The 21,891-nt window shown below is 40.9% G+C and overlaps 1 pseudogene; it reads left to right on the top strand.

The window, feature by feature from the left end:
- Nucleotides 1-4,063: 4,063 nt before the first annotated feature.
- Nucleotides 4,064-17,825, top strand: LOC111147485 (annotated as a pseudogene).
- Nucleotides 17,826-21,891: the final 4,066 nt, after the last annotated feature.

Here is a 21,891-nt window from a genome sequence, read left to right on the forward strand (position 1 = left end):
CCTTTGACAAAGCAAGAAAGAATATCCAGTAGAAAAAAGGAAAGTCTCTTCAACAAATGGTGTTGGGAAAATTGGACATGCAGAAGAATGAAACTGGGCCATTTCCTTATACTATACACAAAAATAGCCTCAAATGGATGAAAGACCTAAATGTGAGACAGAAATCCATCAAAATTCTAGAGGAGAATACAGGCAGCAACCTCTTTAACCTCTGTCACAACAACTTCTTCCTAGACACATTGCCAAAGGCGAGGGAAACAAAGGCAGAAATGAATTACTGGGACTTCATGAAGACAGAAAGCTTTTGCACAGCAAAGGGAACAGTCAACAAAACCAAAAGACAACTAACAGAATGGGGGAAGATATCCAAAATCCATAAAGAACTTATCAAACTCACCACCCAAAGAACAAATAATCCAATCAAGAAATGGGCAGAAGGCATGAACAGACATTTCTCCAACGAAGACATCAAAATGGCCAACAGACAGATGAAAAAGTGCTCATCATCACTCAGCACCAGGGAAATACAAGTCAAAACCTCAATGAGATACCATCTTACACCAGTCAGAATGGCAAAAATTAACAAGTCAGTAAACAATAGGTGTTGGTAAGGATGCAGAGAAAGAGGAAACTTCCTACACTGTTGGTGCGAATGCAAGCTGATACAGCCACTCTGGAAAATAGCATGGAGGTTCCTCAAAAAGTTGAAAATAGATCTACCCTATGACCCAGCAATTGCATTACTGGGTGTTTACTCCAAAGAAACAAATGTAGTGATCCAAAGGGGCACGTGCACCTGAATGTTTATAGCAGCAACGTCCACAATAGACAAACTATTGAAAGAGCCTAGATGTCCATCGACGAATGGATAAAGAAGATGTGGTATATATACACAATGGAATATTAAGCAGCCATCAAAAAATGAAATCTTGTCATTTGCAATGACATGGAAGGAACTAGAGTGTATTATGCTAAGCAAAATAAGTCAATCAGAGAAGGACAATTATCATATGATCTCACTGATATGAGGAATTTGAGAAACAGTGTCTTGTTTCACAGGGGAAGGGAGGGAAAAAGTGAAATAAAATGAAACCAGAGAGGAAGACAAACCGTAAGAGACTCTTAATCTCAGGAAACAAACTGAGGGTTGCTAGGGAGTGCTGGGGTAGGGACAGGGTGGCTGGGTGATGGACACTGAGGAGGGTATGTGCTATAGTGAGTGCTGTGAAGAGCGCTGTAAGACTTTTGATTCACAGACCTGTACCCCTGAAACAAATAACACACTATATGTTAACAATAAATAAATAAATAAATAAACTAACTATATATATACATTTCCTTTTTTCCTTTTTTTTTTTTTTACTGCATTAAATTTCATCTCTGTGGGGCTTCCTTAAGGCTTCCATGGCTGCTGGCTTGTCAAATATGGCTAGTTGGCCCTGCCTCTATTAACTGCAACTGTTTGTGTGAATTCTTTCCTCACTTGGGAAGAGCAAAATTTGTGTTCCTGTAGGTGATGGCGCCAAAACTTTCCAGAAAAGTATTCCACACGTATTTGTTTATTTTTTAATTATTGATTATTGGCTCATAAGCAGGCACCTTTTCTAACAAATTGACTACATTCTTGGTAACAAAACTGAACAAAATTACAGTTGCCTTTTCTAGTTTTTATCCCACAGCCCTTGAGGACCTTTCCCAAATTTGCATATCAATATATCAAAGGGAATTGGCTTTCTTTTTATAAGTCAGGCTTTTATTTCCAAGAATGTCACTGAAAAGTACCCCAGTGTTCATAGCAGCAATGGCCACGGTCGCCAAACTGTGGAAAGAACCAAGATGCCCTTCAACGGACGAATGGATAAAGAAGATGTGGTCCATCTATACAATGGAGTATTATGCCTCCATCAGAAAGGATGAATACCCAACTTTTGTATCAACATGGATGGGACTGGAAGAGATTATGCTGAGTGAAATAAGTCAAGCAGAGAGAGTCAATTATCATATGGTTTCACTTATTTGTGGAGCATAAGGAATAACATGGAGGACATGGGGAGATGGAGAAGAGAAAGGAGTTAGGGGAAATTGGAGGGGGAGACGAACCATGAGAGACTGTGGACTCTGAGGAATTAACTCAGGGTTTTAGAGGGGAAGGGGGTGGAAGGTTGGGTGAGTCTGGTGGTGGGTATTGTGGAGGGCACATATTGCATGGAGCACTGGGTGTGGTGCATAAACAATGAATTCTGGAACACTGAAAAGAAATTTAAAAAATAAATAAAAATTTTAAAAAAAGAATGTCACTGAAAACTGGGTAATAAAATACTAAAAATTTTCAGCTCTCTGTATCTCTTTCTTGTGAGCCATAGTTCAAGAGATACCATTTTATTGTATATACTAGTATTATATTTTGGTAGACGAGATATTTCCTGATGGCTAATTTTGCAAGACAGACTTGAGAAAACCTAGATAAGATTGTTGATCTATTATTTTTATTTTATTAGAAAGCATCCTGGGTAATTTCCATAGCATCAAAATGACCTGGGAGCAAAAAGAGCAATAACTACATATTTCCATTAATTGCAGTATAATAACAAATAAATATTAGTGAGGACAGTTCCATTAGATTTTCTTTTTTTTTAAGATTTTATTTATTTATTTGACAGAGATCACAAGTAGGCAAAGAGGCAGGCAGAGAGAGAGAGGAGGAAGCAGGCTCCCCGCTGAGCAGAGAACCCAATGCAGGGCTTGATCCCAGGACTCCGGGATCACAACCTGAGCCAAAGGCAGAGGCTTTAACCCACTGAGCCACCCAGGCGCCCCAGATTTTCTTTTTTGTTTTTTAGAAAATCAAATAGAAAGCAGCATTGCAATTTACTTAGGGACAAACTGTTTTTAGAACTGAATTTATAATTAGGCCAAAAGACTAATCACATAAAGTATTATACAGTTGTCTTGTAGCTATTCCACTGAGTGAAATTAATGAGTCAAATTTTATTCCCTGTTATCTTCTTCACAAATACCTCATAAACACAAGAAGTGGCTCTAAGCCCCTTATTGTGTCCAAGGTTAGATTGAGACCTGTAAGCAAGCTTGGCAGCCTGATGATTGAATGTCACCTTCAAACCAGAATCCATAAATATTTCTTCAACATACAATGCAGGTGGGATGAAACTGACTACCTATTCATAAAAATTGTATGCCCCTCCCAAAGAAGTGGCACTGGATATAATTCTGTGTTTTGACTTATTTGCAAATGTCTGTTAACTTGCAGTTTTTTCATCCCTTCCCTTATGAGTGATAAAATGAAAGAACGAAAAACTATACCTTACATCATCACAAGTAAAAGGGCATTGGTCTCACATTCATTCACTAGAGCTTCCATAATGAAATACCACTGGCTGCATGGCTTAAATAACAGAAATTTATTTGCTCATTGTTCTCATTGTTCTAGGATGCCAGGCAAATTGGATTAGGGCTCAGCCTGATGATCCCATTTTAACTTATTTACATCTTTAATGCCTTATTTCCAAAATCACATTCTGAGATATGGGGAGGCTTTTAACAGATGAATTTGGGGGAGATGTAGTTCAGCCCGTGATAGCTGGCCATTCTAGAATGTTAAAATCAAACAGGAAAGGACTTTACTTCAACCCCTGGCAGGTTTTGATTACAAAATCTTAAAACATAACTATCTTCCATGGGATTTCATGTTTCACTTTGGGATTCCAAATCCTTTTCTATACAAGAAAATTTGCAGAAACAGAAGGAACAAAAACAGATCCATTTCCTAACTTACTTCTACTTGCTAAAGTAGGCTTAGTATCCTGAGAGGGGGGAAAAAAAAACAGCAAAATAGTCCCTGTTTTTATCAAGTGCAAGTTCTCACTTCAGCTTCCCTTTGTGACTGTTGAAACCAGGAAACTCTTATAAGATACACTAAAGGATTTAAAATTTAGAACTTTTTTAAAAATCACTCCTTGGAAGCCACATCATGTCAAATGTATGTTATGTTTTGAACCACAAATAATAGGATACCTTCCTATCAGAAGGGCAATTATTACCCAACATGAAGCCCAGTGGCCAGCAATTCCAGGTTGGTGAGTTCAGTACCAAAATGAAGATGGAACTGGGGAATTCTTGTCCGCACATTCTGCCCCCAGGCTTGGGGCCTGGAAGGGAAGACTTCATCCTCTTGAATCTCTTTTTATCAAGGAAGAAAGACTTTGCTCAGAAGGGTAGCAAATATGCTACCCCCAAATATGACTGCAGGAGTTCAGGATATGCCACCCCCAAATATGCCACTTTGGTACCTTGATTGTCTTGAGCTGTCAGCACTTGAAAAATAGCAAGCACAGGGAGAGGCTTTCTCTGAACTCCCCTTTTTGGCATAATGACACATGGTCCAAAAGGAACTCAATTGTCCTAAATCTTCTCCTTGGGAGCTTCAACAACCAGGGAAGACTGATAAAATTGGACATCACACTCAGACAAACTTTGTCACAAATTATCATACCTCCCATCTATTCTTCAAAGTGCCCATTCATCTTCCTAAAAACGATTTCTTCTCCCCCTAAGAGGCTTACATTCCTCCTCTTTCCCTATTAAAATGGTATTTAAGCCTGAATCCCAAGCCACCTCAGGGAGTTACTCATTTTTCCCTCCGTATCTTCCATGTGCACTGGAGGTATATATGGTAATCAACATCTGTTTGTTTTCCTCTGTTCTTGATTACAGAGGTCTCAGCCAAGAACTCAGAAGGGTGGAGGGAAATTATGTTTCCTCCCCTGTAGTCCAAACCTCCCCTAAGCCGTCCCTGGTACAAAGAAGTGGAATTTATTCCATTGCTTTTCACACAAATACACAACAGAGATGGGCTCAAGTCCGAGAGCTGCGTTTTTTAACTAATGTTCTCACAAGGGCAACACCCACTTCAGCAGGAGTTGAATTTATTTGCCTTTCACCAAAATTTTTGAGAGAACTTGAGTTTATCAGCATTGTTCTATTTTATTGCCTTGCTTCAATTATCTGTTGCTGCACTAAATGTTACTCCCAAACATTATTTAAAAATAATATTTATTTTGCTCACTGCTTTTGGGCTGAGTGGACTCAGTTCTCTGTGCAGGTGCAGATCATCCTAAAGTCTTCTTCACACATATCTAGCACCTGGGCCAAAGCCACTCAAACAGCTACAGGCTAGAAGACCTAGAGCTCCTTGGACATTTCTCCACTTTTCTCTCTAGGAGGCCTCCCCACATGATGACTTCAGGTGGACATTTAACATGGCTATGGAGGCTCCATAAGTGAGTGTCCCAAGAGAAACTATCAGAAGCTGCCTGGCCTTTTCTAATTTAGCTCTGGAAGTCACAGAGTATTGCTTCAGCCATATTTACTCATCACAGCAGCCCAAGACCACTCAGGTTCAAGGAGAGGGAATAGAGACTCTACCTCTTGAAAGGAAAAGTATCAAAGATTTGGTGGACATACTTTAAATGCCACCACACACCACTTAATGACTAGCTCTCTTGTCACCTACTCAGCTGAACCATCCTTAATTTACATCTGAGTCCACAGAACCTGCTTTTCATGGTCATGTACACCTCCAGGCCCTCATCTCTCATCACTCTTCTTGTGGATAATTCCCACTTTCACTTCACATACCTCCTTTCCCAGGATGGACTACTTAGAGAAGTACTTCTTAGCCCCGTTACCAGTACTTCTTAACTCCATTATTTTGATAAAACTGAAATCAACCCAGCTAAGACAAAGATTTTCATAAACAGTGTTTTAAACCAGTAAATTTTAGGCCTTATTTCCTCTCATGATTTTTTGGTCTCCAAAGAAGAAACAAAATGCAGAGATAGCCAACTAGCAGTAGGGAAGGTTCTCCTACACCAGCTAGGCCCAAGACAACAGGCCGTCCAATGGACATAAGCAGGCAGGCCAGTACAAAATGTTTGCCAGTCTGTCCTCCTGCCCTTCTGAAGGTGGACTGCTTGTATTTTGCCCACCTGAGCAGAAAGGATGAACATCTGGAATCTTAGCTCTTTCTCCCTTGAAGTCCTCTCTGCTCAGTATTGGTCAAGCTGACCAACCTTTCCTTGAGTAAAGATTCCAGTGAGAGCCTGAAGTAATGAGTATGCCTCAAACACAATTTCACCAAGAAAAATTAAATGAAATTTTTTCAGTGGCAGCTTAACACTTTAGGAAGAAAAGGAACCTTGTATAATTTATGCATACTGGTAATAGGAAAGGAAAGGAATTCAGTGACTCTCAATCTCGGACAGCGAGTCCACTAAGTGGCACTAAATTACTCAAGATGCCAAATATCTTTGATTCTGCCTTAATTTCTATTAAATTTATCTTGTTTGTTCATTTGTTTTGTTTTGTTTTGTTTTAAGCAGGAGACGCTGAGGGAATGATAGGAAGCTATTTCTGTGAGTACATTTGAGAATAAAAACCATAAGATTTACAACAAGCTCTGTCTGGATAAAATAGAATTGAGCATATATACATACCAGTTATCATAAAATATAAGTAAATTTTACACTTATTTTGTATTTTGTCATCACAAAATTGAGTTTCTGTGTAACTCTGTGACTAAGATAAGGAAAAAGTTTCCCTATAATCTTCAAAAATTTATCTTACTAGTTTTTTAGGACTTCTACTTGTAACCTTTATGTTATAAATATTTGTTTTTAAAAACTGCGTTTATTGGGGCGCCTGGGTGGTTCAGTGGGTTAAAGCCTCTGACTTCGGCTCAGGTCATGATCCCAGGGTCCTGGGATCGAGCCCCGCATAGGGCCCTCTGCTCAGCAGGGAGCCTGCTTCCCTTCCTCTCTCTCTGCCTGTGTCTCTGCCTACTTGTGATCTTTCTCTCTGTGTGTCAAATAAACAAATAATCTTTAAAAAAATAAAATAAAATAAAAAATAAAATATATTTTTTAAAAAACTGTGTTTATTAATGTGTTCATGGAGAGTTATAAACTCTGTTTGCCAAGGAAGGTTGATTTTATCCACCATCCTTGAGCAACCGGTCTGATGATTTTTAACCTTTTTCAGTAGTAAAATGAAAACACTACAAACTGTTTCTTAAAGTTAGGAACATGGCCAAAAGCATTCCTACTTGCAAAAAGTATATTATACAAAATAACTTTAACAGGCTGACTTTAGAACACAATATAGCACCTTGATTTGTCATAACCTTGACATGGAGCCCTGGTAGGATGCCCTGCTTCTTTGATCTTCTGACATTCCACCTGATAGATGTCAAACTCTGAACAAGGAGTACATTTGAAGGATCCTTGGAGGATCAATCTCAAAAGAAAAAACTGTACGAAAGCCTCAGAAACATGACAGAAAATGAAAAGAAATAATATAGGGAGTGAAATTGCGAAATACATCACATTTCTATTTTTTGTGTGTGACAGTGTAAAATTTACATCAATATTAAAACTGAAAACTAAGGAAATCTATGGCTCATGGAGTTTCCTAAGATCACCCCGGCAGAGGGTGATCCCCACTTCCAACCCCAAGCATTGTAGTTACAATGAAGTTCAAGTTTATGGGTGCTAGGAATATTCAATCAAAAAACTGACCTACGGTCTTCACAGACTGACAAAAGAAAAAGGGGAAGAAGACAACTGTTGTGGCTTATAAGAGCCTTAGGACATAACAAACAGATGTAGTATATGGTCCTCGATAAGAGCCTGACTTGGGGAAAAAAATATATATATATACATATATATATATATAAGGGACATTTGGGAGGCAGTTGAGGCAACTGAATATAGCCAGTATATTAGGAAATAATTGTTCATTCATTAGGAGTGATAATGGTATCATGATATAGGATTACATGCTGACATATTTTGGACTGAAACTTCACATAGTCTACAATGTAAAATAGTTTAATGAAAAAACACATAGATGAAGTATGTGTGGCAAGATAACAATTGAGGATAGAAGTGTTAAGTACACTTTTTTCTGATTTTCTTTATGTCTGAAAATTTCAAAATAAAAATTTTTGAAAGTACACGGATGTTATTCCTATCCCCCCATTTTAAAAAAATATTTTATTTATTTATTTATTTATTTATTTATTTATTTATTTATTTGACAGAGAGAGACACAGAGAGAGAGGGAACATAAACAGGGGAAGTGAAAGAGGGAGAAGCAGGCTTCCCACTGAGCAGGGAGCCCGATGTAGGGCTCCATCCCAGGACCCTGGGATCATGACCTAAGCCGAAGGCAGACGTCCAATGACTGAGCCAGCCAGGTGCCCCACCACTCCCCCATTTTTTAAATTCTTAAAATAAGAAGGAGAGGCCTGTTGAAGTTGGCTTAAGAAGATGGTACCTGTTTAGTTCGAAAGAGAACTAGCAAATTCAGCCAGAGTGCCCTTCTTTAGTTGTTAAGCCTCTCACCATCGAAACAAAACAAATCTAGAAATCTTGAATTACCGTTAGATTTATTTGTTGGACAGAGCTATGCCAACTGTGCTTCCCTCGTGAATGTCAAGCTAAAAGGCAAAGTGTAGTTACCCCACCAGCCAACCAAGTCCACCGGAAGACAAAAGTGTTGGACTCGCAATACGGGTGGAGCTAGAGGGTATGACGTTAAGGGAAATAAGTTGGTCAGACAAAGACAAATACCATATAATTTTACTTATATGCGGAATTTAAGAAACAAAAACAAATGAATAAAGAGAATAAAAAGGAGAGAGGCAAACCAAGAGACAGACTCTTAACCTATACAGATCAAACATAGTTACCAGAGGGGAGATGGGTGGGGAGATGGATGAAATAGGGGATGGGGATCAAAGAGCACGCTTATCACGATGAGCACTAACATGTGGAATTGTCGAAGCACATATTGTACACCTGAAACTAATGTAACACTGTATGCTAACTGTACTAGAATCAAAATTAAATAAATAAATAACGGGTTGGGGGGAGGAATCTATCAAAATAAATAAGTAAGTGCTGTACTCTCTTTGTTGGTATCAGTGTCTCTGTCTCCAAAACTAAATGAAACAATTGGTCAGAATAAGCCTCTGTGTCATGACGTAGCAATAATAACAATGAGTAACATTACCAATGGTAATAATAAGGCCCACCATTTATCCAGCACTCAGCGAAAGGCATGAGAGAGTGGTCCAGACTTCACAGATGGTGCTTCAATATTATGATCGATAAGGCATGTTGGACACACTGAGTCATTATGTATAGTCTTTCCTTGAGCCAGGTGTTCAACAGAAATTATTAAGTCTTTCTTAGCATCTAAGGGGTCAAACTCTCAAGGCGAAGCACTGTTAGCTCACGGTGTAGGGGTAACACGGGAAGCTGGGACACCCCCCCTTCTCTCCTCACAACCTTTTCTTCCCTGTCTCCCACATGTCCTGCCTTCATCCTCTGTCTTCCAGAAGAACTTGTTCCACCCCACCCTGCTGAGGCCGCCTATATGCTCCCTAAGTCCAGCCCTTATTATACAATCCTTCGAGCCGCTCCACACAGTTCAGGACCAACATGTTCATGGCTCTATAATTTTTTTCCATATCTCTACTGTTTCTTCAGCTTATCCCTCCTGCCTTCACTGCGCTGAGTAGCCGCAAATACTGCGCCTTCCTTGTTGACACCTGCTGTATGCCAAAGAGCTCAAGAACAGAAGGGATTAAGAAAGGCTGAAGAAAGGAGTGGGGTGTCTTCAACCCCGTCTCCCCATCCAAACACAAAACCGAACGAGTCCCTGAGGGCTGTGGCTTCTTGTAGACACCCGGAGTCACTGGGTTCAGCTCCCAGGGTTAGGGATCAAATGACGTAAAGCAAGTAGGTGACAAATCTCGGCAAAGAAACAAGGGTGGCTGTGCTAATTGTGAAATAACTGGATGCTGGGTTCCTTATGTCTTCCCTAGGTAACACTTTGAACTCTACATCAAAACTTTAAAATCGTATTTTTATAAAAATTGTTTCAACTGTTAAGAACAGCGTGTACTCGGAGGGTGCTCATAAAAGATCCACTTATTCAACAAATATTATGTAAGAAACTACTGAAGCGAAAGACAGTCTTCTTCAAGGAATTTAAGCTGAATGGAGAAAACGATGAATGCAGTGGCTCCTAAGGCGCTCAGTCGGTTGAGCGACCGACTCTTCAAGTCCGGTTGTAATCTCAGGGTCGTGAAGTCCAGTCTCACCTCTGGCTCCGTGCGGCGTGGAGTCTGCTCAAGACTCTCTCCTCCCCGGGCATGAGTGGCTCAGACGGTTAAGCGGCTGCCTTCGGCTCGGGTCTTGAGCTCCGGGTCCTGGGACACAGCCCAGCCTCCAGCCCCCGACTCAGCCCGGAGCCTGCTTCTCCCTCGGCCTCTGCTCCTCCCCATGTTCGTGCTCTCTCTGTTTTTCTCTCTCTAGAATAAATAAGTAAAATCTCAAAAGACAAACAAAACAAAACAAACAAAAAACCTGTCCCTCTCCCTCAAGTAAATAAATCTTAAAAAAAAAAAAAAAGGGAGAAAGAAAAATGAATACAAAGCACACTTGCTCTGACATGTACACGTAGGCAGTGCCATAGGAGTGCAGAAAAGCAGTTGACTTCCGACTGGCGAGAGGATGATATTTTAAGTTTAGATTTACTGAAAGGTTACTTCATTCTAGAGTAGTAAGATGAACGTGACGTTTTCCTTTTTCTTCCTATCCAATACTGCCTCCTAGTGGTTCCACGGCCCCTTTGCAGCGCCTCTCGCCTCTCCCCACCCCCAAAAGGATACAGAAAGGGAAATGGAAACGTTGCATCAAAGAATCACTATAGAATCTGAGTCGATTTGTGAATATTAGTTTTACATTGATCCATTTCGAATGAACCCTTCATTTCCTTTGTTTTTCCTTTCCAGGAAAACTGTGTCCTTCCATAAAAGTGTCATATACTATGGGTCCTAACATTTTATCACTGGGTGCTCTGGGAAAAAACAATGACCTCCCCCAAAAAGGATATAAAAGGGAAAAGTAGAGCCTTCCGCTGCCTTCACAGAAGGGCCTACTCCTGTTCCCAGGCTGCAAATGAGAGCAGTTTCCTTGCAGACAGGGGAAAAGGAAGCTCACAGTTTGAATCTGATTGAAACATGATCCCCAGTACATTGAAATCTTGATGCATGTATCAAAAGCCAAAAATACTATCACATCAAAAGTGGAACTGTTTTCTGTTTTGCAAGAGGTGACAGCTTAGTTACTGTTTTGGGGTATGCTATGACTCGTTCTGGGATGACCCCCAGGATAGGCGCAGGGACTATTCAAGGAAAAGCTGAAGCTCTAGAATCACATGAAAGATTGTCAATGCAGCAGGCAGAATTACAGCTTTGAATGCGCTCTGTTCCACCCACAAAACAAAACTGTCCATTTTTGCTTTCTAAATATGGGTTGGAACATTGTGTGTCTACAAATGGGTGCTTCTTTTTGTGGTACATCAGCGTTTTATTGGAGAGGTGCTAACAGGAGCCAAAAGCTGGAACAGCCATCTTCCCCAGAAACTTTGCAAGACTTGGCATCCAGAATTGCTGCCTCAAGCCCTCTCTGAGGTTCTGTGGCTCAGAATATAACTTAGGGAGAGGAGGAATTTTGTTTCATGGATGTACTCTCCTTGTTGGGTTCATAATTAGCATTTCAGAATTTGTTGAATGAATACATGAAGGCAAAGTGCTCCCCATTTCCTCATGCCGGCCCTCCTTACCGATTCACCCACTCTTCTCTCCCTTCTGCTGTCTTCATGGTGGTTATTCTCACACAAAACGTGACTTGTAAGACTTTATGTTATTGTTTGTATCCTTCCTAACATCTCCCACCACCCTTACCTTACTCTCACCCAACATGACAATTCATTTCCCTCAAGATTTTCAAATCTTGCTTTGTCTACTATAATATCCTCCTCATTAGCCATTCTGTCTCCACTGTGGTCCATCTTCAATGCTATTACCTAAACCTTCTGAATTTCTCCAGTCCTATTTCCTCCGGCCCTCAGGAGAGCCTCCTCAAAAAAAATAAAAAATAAAAAAATCAAGAAATGCTGCCATGGATATTGGATGCCACAATATCATAAATTTCAGATCCATACATTTCAGAATTTCTTTTTTTCCTGCTACAAAAAATCTTGAGCAGAATATTCTGCATTTCTTGAATTAACTTGTTTTCTCATACCAAGATGTCTTTCATCTTTCTGTTACTCTTGAAAAAAAGAACCATATTCTTTTAAGTATGATTACCTTCTTCCCACCCTTAAGTAAACACACGAGGTGCATACAGTATCAAATCTATAATTCTATATGTTTTTAATACTGTGTGTTTAATCCATGAGAAACTCTTCAGAATATTAGCTCCTTAAACTGAAGTGATTGATTGGCAAGGAGTGAGCCCTAACACAAATAGGGTCAATTATGATACCTTTCAGTTGATGCATCCTGGACTAGTCAGAGCCTTTTCTTGAAATTTTTGAACATGAGACCACAAATACCCCATTTTCTTTCAGGTGTGTTTCTCAAAATTCGTATATTGAAGTCCTAACCTTCAACGTGGCTATTTAAAGACGGGGTCTTTATGGAGGTAACTAAAATTAAATGAGGTCATAAAAGCTGGGCCCTGACCCGATAGGACTGATGTCCTTTCAAGGGACACCTGAGCTCTCTCTGTCCGTGCCACCCAGAGGACAGGCCCTGTGAGGATGCAGCCAGGAGGTGACTCATGTACACGCCAAGAAGAGAGCTCTCACCAGGACCTGATGTGGCCAGCACTTTAATCTGGGGCTCCCAGCCCCAAGAATTGTGAGTAAACAAATTCCTGTTTTTAAACCACCCAGTCTGTGGTATTTTGCTGTGGCAGCCTGAGTGGACAGATACTGAGTGGGGAAGCTGCAAAGTAGCCATTAACAGAGGACACATTTCTGCCACGCTGAAGAAGGGATTCTAAAGGAATGAGCTGAGACAAGAGACAGAGAGACCTACAGGCACTCCTGTGCTCCAGTTACTTATACACAGAACAAAGACTAGAACATCAGCAGAAGCATTTTTCTTTATTCTTTTTTGTACTTACTATACCTGAATTGGTTTCAGAAAAATGTTTTCTGAAATGGTACTTATTACATATTCTATACATAACCACTTTTTTCTCAGCATGCTTAATAATCATCTATAATAAAAAAAAAAAAGTTCGACCAGTAAAAAGCCTGATTAGGAAAACAATGATCACAAATGTATTATTGAAACCAGGCTGTGGCCACTTGGAGAAATGAGGCTAGGTTATATTTTAGGACTTGAGAAATAAACTGACATTTTAAATTGCTTCTTGAGAAATGTATCACTTTGTTTCATTTTATTTGTTTTCCACAACTTTCAGTCCTTTGAAGGGATTCTGTTAGTTGCTCTTTATAGAGCTCTTTATTGATAAACACAGACAGAGGTAAACCAAAAAGAGACTCCTGGCTTTTCATCCATGACAGGAATTTCTGGTCTATTTTTTTCTTAGTATGCTCCAACTAAAGTGGAAAGAATCTTTTTTTTTCTTTTTTTTTAAATTTTTTTTATTTTTTATAAACATATAATATATTTTTATCCCCAGGGGTACAGGTCTGTGAATTGCCAGGTTTACATACTTCACAGCACTCACCATAGCACATACCCTCTCCAATGTCCATAACCCCACCTCCCTTCTCCCAACCCCCCTCCCCGGAAAGAATCTTTTTAAAGAATCATTTTGGGGGCGCCTGGGTGGCTCAGTGGGTTAAAGCCTCTGCCTTCGGCTCAGGTCATGATCCCAGGGTCCTGGGATCGAGCCCCGCATCAGGCTCTCTGCTCAGCAGGGAGTCTGCTTCCCTTCCTCTCTCTGCCTGCCTCTCTGCCTACCTGTGATCTCTGTCTGTCAAATAAATAAATAAAATCTTTAAAAAAAAAAAAAAAAGAATCATTTTGGGGAGCACCTGGGTGACTCAGTCAGTAAAGCGTCTGAGTCCGTTTTGGCTCAGGTTATGATCTCAGGGTGATGAGATCGAGCCCCGAGTGGGGCTCTGTGCTCAGCTCAGAAACTGCTCCTGACTTTCTCTCCCCCTGTTCCTCATCCCCTGTGTGCTTGCTCTCTCTCAAATAAATAATTTTTTTAAAGATTTTATTTATTTATTTGACAGATAGAGATCACAAGTAGGCAGAGAGGCAGGCAGAGAGGAGGAAGCAGGCTCCCCGCTGAGCAGAGAGCAGGATTCAGGGCTCGATCCCAGGACCCCGGGAACATGACCTGAGCTGAAGGCAGAGGCTTTAACCCACTGAGCCACCCAGGCGCCCCTCAAATAAATAAATTTTTTTTTAAATCATCCTGACGGTTATTAGGATAGAATTGAGGTGGAAAAATGACTGCTGTACGTGCCATGAATGATATAGGTAAGTGCACTAGTTGAAGTGAAAGGGCCTGGAGAGATGTGAGGAGGCCAAGCAAGAACACCAGCCTTTAGTCAACCAGACAATGCCAAGAGAATATTTTTAGCATCCTCCCAGAAGGAAGATGATGGCCTCCTACAAGAAGTCAATAAAGATCTGACATAACTCAGAATTCAAGGGAACAGCCCATCTTTCATTATATATTTATGGCACATTTATAATTGGAAACCAACAATCAAATCCAAATTTATTTGTACACTCACATATTATATTCTCACACAAAGGCTACAACAATCCAATTTTATGAATTCTTCCTCACGTAGCAGACTTCATATACACTTTAGAATTACCGTTTCAATACATAGTTTCCTATTATCTAAGCAATCTAATGAAAACATTTAATCATTTTTTTCTCTGTTGTATTATACTAAGATAAAATTTTGGAAACTGTCTTGGGTTTTGATTGGGTGTCCTCATTAATGAGACGAATCTTGCAAAATATCCTCGACTTGAAAAAAATTGTTTTAAAAAAAAAACCATAAATAGCAGCTATGAAACTATAATTTCAACAGAGGTAGGCAGCTGGAGCAAATACACATCTAGATTCCTGGAAATCAGATAGAAAAGAGAGAGAATAAAAAGTTGCCCAGCATTCAGATGCAGATTTATCAAACATAATATAATGTTGCATCAATGACGAGCAGTGTTCAAAGACAACAAAGTCTTTGGGGTGGAGGGAAATGAGTAAAGTTGTCTTAAGTATTTTTCTTCTCTCCTCACCTAGGAAGTAACATGGTTCATAGCAGATAAAGAATTGGTTTTGGAAGGGGCACCTGGGTGGCTCAGTGGGTTAAGCCACTGCCTTTGGCCTAGGTCATGATCTTAAGGTCCTGGGATTGAGCCCCACATGGGGCTCTCTGTTCAGCAGGGAGTCTGCTTCCCCCTCTCTCTGCCTGCCTCTCTGCCTACTTGTGACCTTCTTCCCTGTCAAATAAATAAACCAAATTAAAAAAAAAAAAAAGAATTGGTTTTGGAATAAGACAGATCTAGATCTAAAGTCTAATTCACATGTAATTGCTGCATGTTTAATCTGTCACTAACTGTACTTCGTTAGTTTCTAGTTCTTGCTAGTAATAGTTACAAAAGCTGGCTGGGATTGAGTGCCCACATGTTCATTTATTTTTAAACTTCTTGTTAAATCAGTACTATGGCTATCAGATTGTGTTGCATAATATTATGAAAACAAAAAAGATCAATCTAGAGACTGTGTGTAGGGACATGGCCGCTTGTTGTGAGTCACTGGGGAAGAGATCACAATTGCTGCTTTCTCCAGCTTCCTATGTTCCAACATTCGTCTTCTTTTTCCAATTCAACCATGCAAAGTAATTTCCTTTTCCCCCAGAATGCTTTTCTCCTGACATTTATCACAGCTAGCTCCTTTTTTTCTGGTCTCAGTTCAACTGAGGCCTTCTCTAGCTTCCATTCCACCATTTTTCCTAAGAAATCACACTGTTGATTCCTTTATGGAAGTTCCTACTATAGACCATTATCATGCTTATGAATCTATTTAGTGGTCTCTCTCCTCTAACTAGAACAAAGTAGGTTTTCAATAAGTAGTTGCTGGATGGTCAGACAGATGGATGAGAAATGGATGGCTGATGGATAGATGAAGGACAGGGTCTGATAAAGATCTCCTCTATTCATAATCTGACCACTTTTGATTACCTCTATGACTAACACCTGTGCATTGCCTCCAAAAGTTCCCAACTAGATTGTTGCAGTGGGATTCTTAATGGGTCTGCCTGCTACTACCCTGGGCCCCCTATGGCCTACTTCAACATCATAGTCAAGCTAATCCCCTTAAAAACATGTAAGTCCATCTTCTGTAAAAAACAAAAACGAAACAAAAGAAACAAAAAAATCTGCAATGACTTCCCATATCCCTCAGAGTAAAAGCCAAAGTCCTTACAACAGTCTCAAGTCCCCACTTAGTGTGGTCCCTCCTTACCTCTCTGACTTCTCTTCACTCTTCAGCGAGAACTGCTATTGCCATCCTCTTCCCTGAACATGCCAGGGATTTAAGGCATTTGCTCTAGACTGTTCCCTCTTCCCATAATGTTTTCCCCCCATATATCTGAGTGACTAACAATCCTCACCTTTTAGTCTTTATTTAAAGGTTATCCTCACACCTTATTTACCACTGCCCCCCAATTACCCCACCCACATGCCAGCTCTCCCTGTTGGTCTTTCTCCCCTAAGAACTTACTACCTTCTCACATTCTTCCCTGCCACCTCTCACTCTCATGTAAACTCTGTTCACCTATGATTCCCAGACACATACGACAGTGTCTGACAAGTATTAGGCACTCAGTTACCTCTTAACCTGAATGATTAATCTTGGTGTATATATAGGAGAGTCCTGGTAGTGGATTACAACATGTTGTTCTCCGCGTGAATGTATCCAGGACCCAAGAAGAAGGAGTTCAGTCTAGATGCCTGTGGAATTGCCAGCTTTGGGGAGCTTATGCGAAACTCTCTCAAACAGAACTAAGGAATCTCTGCAAACCCTGAACCAAAGTGCCTATAACAGCATCATAATTCTTGTTTTTATCATTCTTGTATTCTCCGTATCCATTTGCATTTGTGTTCCCTAAGGAAATCTTTTTGAAACACTCCTGTCTGCCCTAAGAGACCAGTAATGGTCACCATTTATTAATCATCTAAGTACTGTTTAGGGTAAATGGTACAGTTGTGGTTCCATTAGATGATACAATAAGTGGGAAAGTCAGGAAACCCTGCTTTGGTTGGTTGCCGGCTGAGAAACCCACCAGAACTAATTTAAGCAAAAATGGGGAAGTTATTTGCCAATGGACTCCAACCAAGCCTAAGAACAGGCATGGTTGTGGGCATCAGAAATCAGAGCTAGGAATCGAAATGCTTCCAGGTAGTCTTCTTCAGTGTTGACTTTTTTTTTTTTTAACAGCCTGTAAGCGGTGATGTCCCTAGTCGGAGTCGGCGCTGGAGCGGGAGTCCTGGCGGGAGTCCGGGCAGGAGCTGGGCGCCGCGGGCCAAAGACAGCGAGCACCTGCTACAGGAGCGGCCGCTCGCCTACTACCTGGACGCTTGGTCGGCGACTTCGCCAGCGGCCCGCGTGGCTACCGCGCCCCCGCGGCCGCCCCACACTCACCGGTCACAGAACACCCACCCAACCCCCCAGCGTCTACAACACCCACAGTCGAAATACCACCAGGTATCCTGCCAATTCCGTTGTCGTTGGAGGCTGCCCTGATCCGCAGAGTCGGGTTTCGGAGGACCCTTCACCTCCCAGGGCGTCCTCTGAACCATCATTTTGTTCCCATTTGGGTTCATCTGCCGTTTCGCCCTGAGGAAGCAAAGAGGCCCCAATTGTGGAGCAAACTTTACTTAAATGGACCAACACACCCAGCTTTCCGACAGCCCGCTTTTTCTAATGTAAATGTCGTGTACAATAGCCTCATTTGATTAAGCTTTCAGGACTGTTGTGTAAAGTGAGGTGGGATAGCTTTGGCGTGTGACTGCGGTTTCCTGGGCACAGGGGTCGCGGAGGGTGGAGACGCAGCAGCACTGCTCCTAGGGTTCATGACCACCCAGTAAAGCACGACTTACAGTTTTTGCAGTCTTCAGTCTGAGAAAGGCGAGAAAAAATGTTTTTTTTTTTTAAAGATTTTATTTATTTATTTGACAGAGAGATCACAAGCAGGCAGAGAGGCAGGCAGAGAGAGAGGAGGAAGCAGGCTCCCCGCTGAGCAGAGAGCCCGACGCGGGGCTCGATCCCAGGACTCTGAGATCATGACCTGAGCCGAAGGCAGCGGCCCAACCCACTGAGCCACCCAGGCGCCCCGAGAAATAATGTTTTAAATAAACGTGATTCAGGGGCACCTGGCTGACTCAATAGGTTAAGCATCTGCCTTCAGATGAGGTCATGATCTCAGGATCCTGGGATTGAGCCCCACCCACCCTGGCAGCCTCCCTGCTCAGTGGGGAGTCTTCTTCTCCTTCTACACCTGTTTGTGCCCTTTCTCTCAAATAAATAAAATATTAAAAATAAGATTCATGCCACTGTAAAAACAACTGGGGGAAAGACTGTTAGTTGCCAACCCAATACTCAGTCTCCCCTTATTATACAGAATTCCAATTGCATTTGCCAATCTGCCCAGCTAAGACATTTCCTGACCACTCTGAAACCAGGCATGATCACGCGACAGAGCTCTGGCCGAAGACATCTAAGCCGAGGTCTCTGTTTGGAGCTTCGAAGGCTCTTTAAAGAGAGCTCACCTAATTAGTGTGTCCTCTTTCACCAACCCTTCTTCCTGCAGGGAAATGGGTCTGGAGCCCCAGCAGTGATTCTCACAAGAACGAAAACCACACACTAAGGAGAGCTGAAAGACAGAAGTACCTAGGATGTGGATCAAATTATAAGCCCGTCCTACCAGCCCTGACAGGCTCATAGTCCCTGCTTTGTGTCTAGTTGATAGGGATAGGAGATGAAAAGATACTGTCTCTTTCCCCAGAAAGTTAACAACAGAAGCAACTAACCTTTGTTGCACACTTGGTATGTATCAGAAGTCATCCTTAGCGCTTTACATGCATTAGAAAAAAAAAAAGAAAAAGTGGGGCGCCTGGGTGGCTCAGTCGTTAAGCATGTGCCTTCAGCTGGGGTCATGAGCCCTGGGATGGAAACTGCTCAGCAGGAAGCCTGTTTCTCCCTCTCCTACTCCCTCTGCTTGTGTTCCCTCTCTCGCTGTGTCTCTGCCAAATAAAGTCTTTTAAAAAAAATATGCATTAAGGATTATTCCATTTATGGGAAGGAGGATAAACATTTAGCAAGGTTAGCTACCCATGGTAATCCAAGGCTTGAAGCTGGGTCTTCTGTCATTTGTATGATTAACTACAATGTTATACAGGTTCCCAGTCTTACCAACTGTATTTCAAATTTGAATTCAAAGGGATGAAAGCCTTTTATTTTTTTTAAGATTTTATTTATTTGAGAGAGAGAGATCACAAGTAGGCAGAGAGGCAGGCAGAGAGAGAGAGAGGGAAGCAGGCTCCCTGCTGAGCAGAGAGCCCCATGTGGGGCTCGATCCCAGGACCCTGAGATCATGACCTGAACGGAAGGCAGAGGCTTAACCCACTGAGCCACCCAGGCGCCTGGAAGAGAGTCTTGATGAAGGTGAGTACAAGGAACATGGGAGCAAAGGGGAGAATGTCAAACTTTCCAGCAGAATCTTGGGCGCTTACCAGGAGTGTCAAAAATGAATATGCACGCACCAAGAAGCAGAGCAATATGGTCGATGATCAGCATGCTTAGTTTGGATCTTGAATGTTAAGTGGAAAAGACAGATGTTAAATAGGTAGGGAGATTATAAATTATAGCATCAATAATGAAACTGAGTAGGAACTGGGACTATACTGATCACTTTTCCAGGAAGCTTGACTGTATAGGGGAGATGGAAGTCTGCATAAGTCATATGCAAATTCATATTTGCATACGTCGCTGTTAAGTGTATTGAAGCTACCCCAGTCAACATTTAATCAAACACATCATAAGATAAAGTATACTGGAACGACTATGAACTTTAAAAATCAGACAAAAGTGGATTTGAAATCTTCTGCTCTTATTTGTAGCTTTGTGTAAATTGCATGCCCTCTGAGCTTGTTTCCTCATTTGTAAATAGTTTAATTTCATTTAGAACAGCTATAGACTACAAATGTAACTTTGAGCATAATACCAATTATAACAAAATTAGATATATCTCCTATGGTATTTATATTAATGGGATAACATCACAGAATTCCTTCGACTTATTAATGGGTACTAATCTCAAAGAGAACATACTGTCTGAAAAAGATAGGAGATTGGAATGAAGTTTGTATCTCAAAGGCCACATTTTCAACACCTCTTAAGGACTCTAAGGACTTTTGGTTAGTCTTTGAAATCTATCAATAATTTTAACAGCTCTTTCACTAAATGCTAAGTATAGCACATTTTCACACGACTCTGTCCAGCAACCCTTACTCTGGAATCTTGGCCCTTGGTCCCTCCCCATCTCCACTCCTGGTTACAATGCAGATTTTTTAAGTGAAGGGCAAATACTTAAATTCAGCATTTATTTTTAAAAATTTTCAAGTATCTTAAGTGCTCAACTTACTTTTACTTTATCCAATCTTGCCATATTAGTATAGCCCAAACAGAAGATTTTCACAGGAAAAATGTTTTCTAAATTATGTCAGAAATAGTATAGAAGCACCTCTCACAATACTGAGATAAAGGCTATCAGAGGGTATCACTTTTTTACTACATAGCGGTGCCTTTTAAATGTCATTAAAAGCATTTCAAATCACATTTACGGGAAGTTAAGTTCTTTGTAAGATGTTGACAAATATAGCTTGTTTCAAAATATTACCAGTGGTAGCTTTTTAGCTCCAAATCACCAAACTGGACCAAATTCCAGCCCAACCTAAGAACTCTCTCGGCATTTAGAGATAGATGTCTGTTATTTACTCTACTCCTTTCCTTCTAAAGCAGTGTTCTTTGCTGGTATTAGTAATAGGATTCTGTCAGAAGTTAGGCATTCCTGCAAGGTATGGCTACCAAGATCCTTTCTAGTCTATGAGATTCAAGGCTGAGACATCTCCTATTAGGTACCTTTTGAAATGGATTTATACTTTAATGTTTGAACATGAAGACTTAGATTGGCTATTTCACATTTGACTCATTTTTCCCAAATATATTACTTTTCTCGAATTTTATGCAGAAACTGAAATTTATTTTTTAGAGAAATGGCAGGGGAGGGGATGAAGATTGGTGCAAAGAGGGAGAATTTTAAGCAGGCTTCACAACCAGTGAGAAGCCTAACAGGGGGGTTGATTTCACAACGCTGAGATCATGACCTGAGCTGAAATCAAGAGGTGGACACATAACCAACTGAGCTACCCAGGCATCCCCAGAAACTGAAGTTTATAAACTTTTACTTATTGATTTCCCCTATATCGAATGAATGCAACTAGTCTCTAAACTGCAGTGTTACAAACATACACGTACCAGAGGAGATGACCAAGCCTGACTCCTTAAGTTCCCCTAAATTGCTTTTAGAAATGAACTAAGTGGGCGCCTGCGTGGCTCAGTGCATTAAGCCTCTGCCTTCAGCTCAGGTCATGATCTCAGGGTCCTGGGATGGAGTCCCAAGTCAGGCTCTCTGCCTGCCTCTCTGCCTACTTGTAATCTCTGTGTGTCAAATAAATAAATAAAATCTTAAAAAAAAAAAAAAAAAAGAAAGAAAGACATGAACTAAGTATTTTATGGGAAGTTACCCTTTATGTTACAGAGTAACAGAAGCCTATTGTTAGTGTGAAAGAACAAGTCCTGAATTATTTTATAGCTTCTCTACTAAAGCCTAATTCTAAGCTGCAAAACACATCCAAGATTTAAACATATGCAACATAGCTGAGAAAAG

Source organism: Enhydra lutris, unplaced genomic scaffold, assembly GCF_002288905.1.
Source record: "Enhydra lutris kenyoni isolate GAN:26980312 unplaced genomic scaffold, ASM228890v2 scaffoldscaffold17, whole genome shotgun sequence".
Classification (NCBI taxonomy): Eukaryota; Metazoa; Chordata; class Mammalia; order Carnivora; family Mustelidae; genus Enhydra; species Enhydra lutris.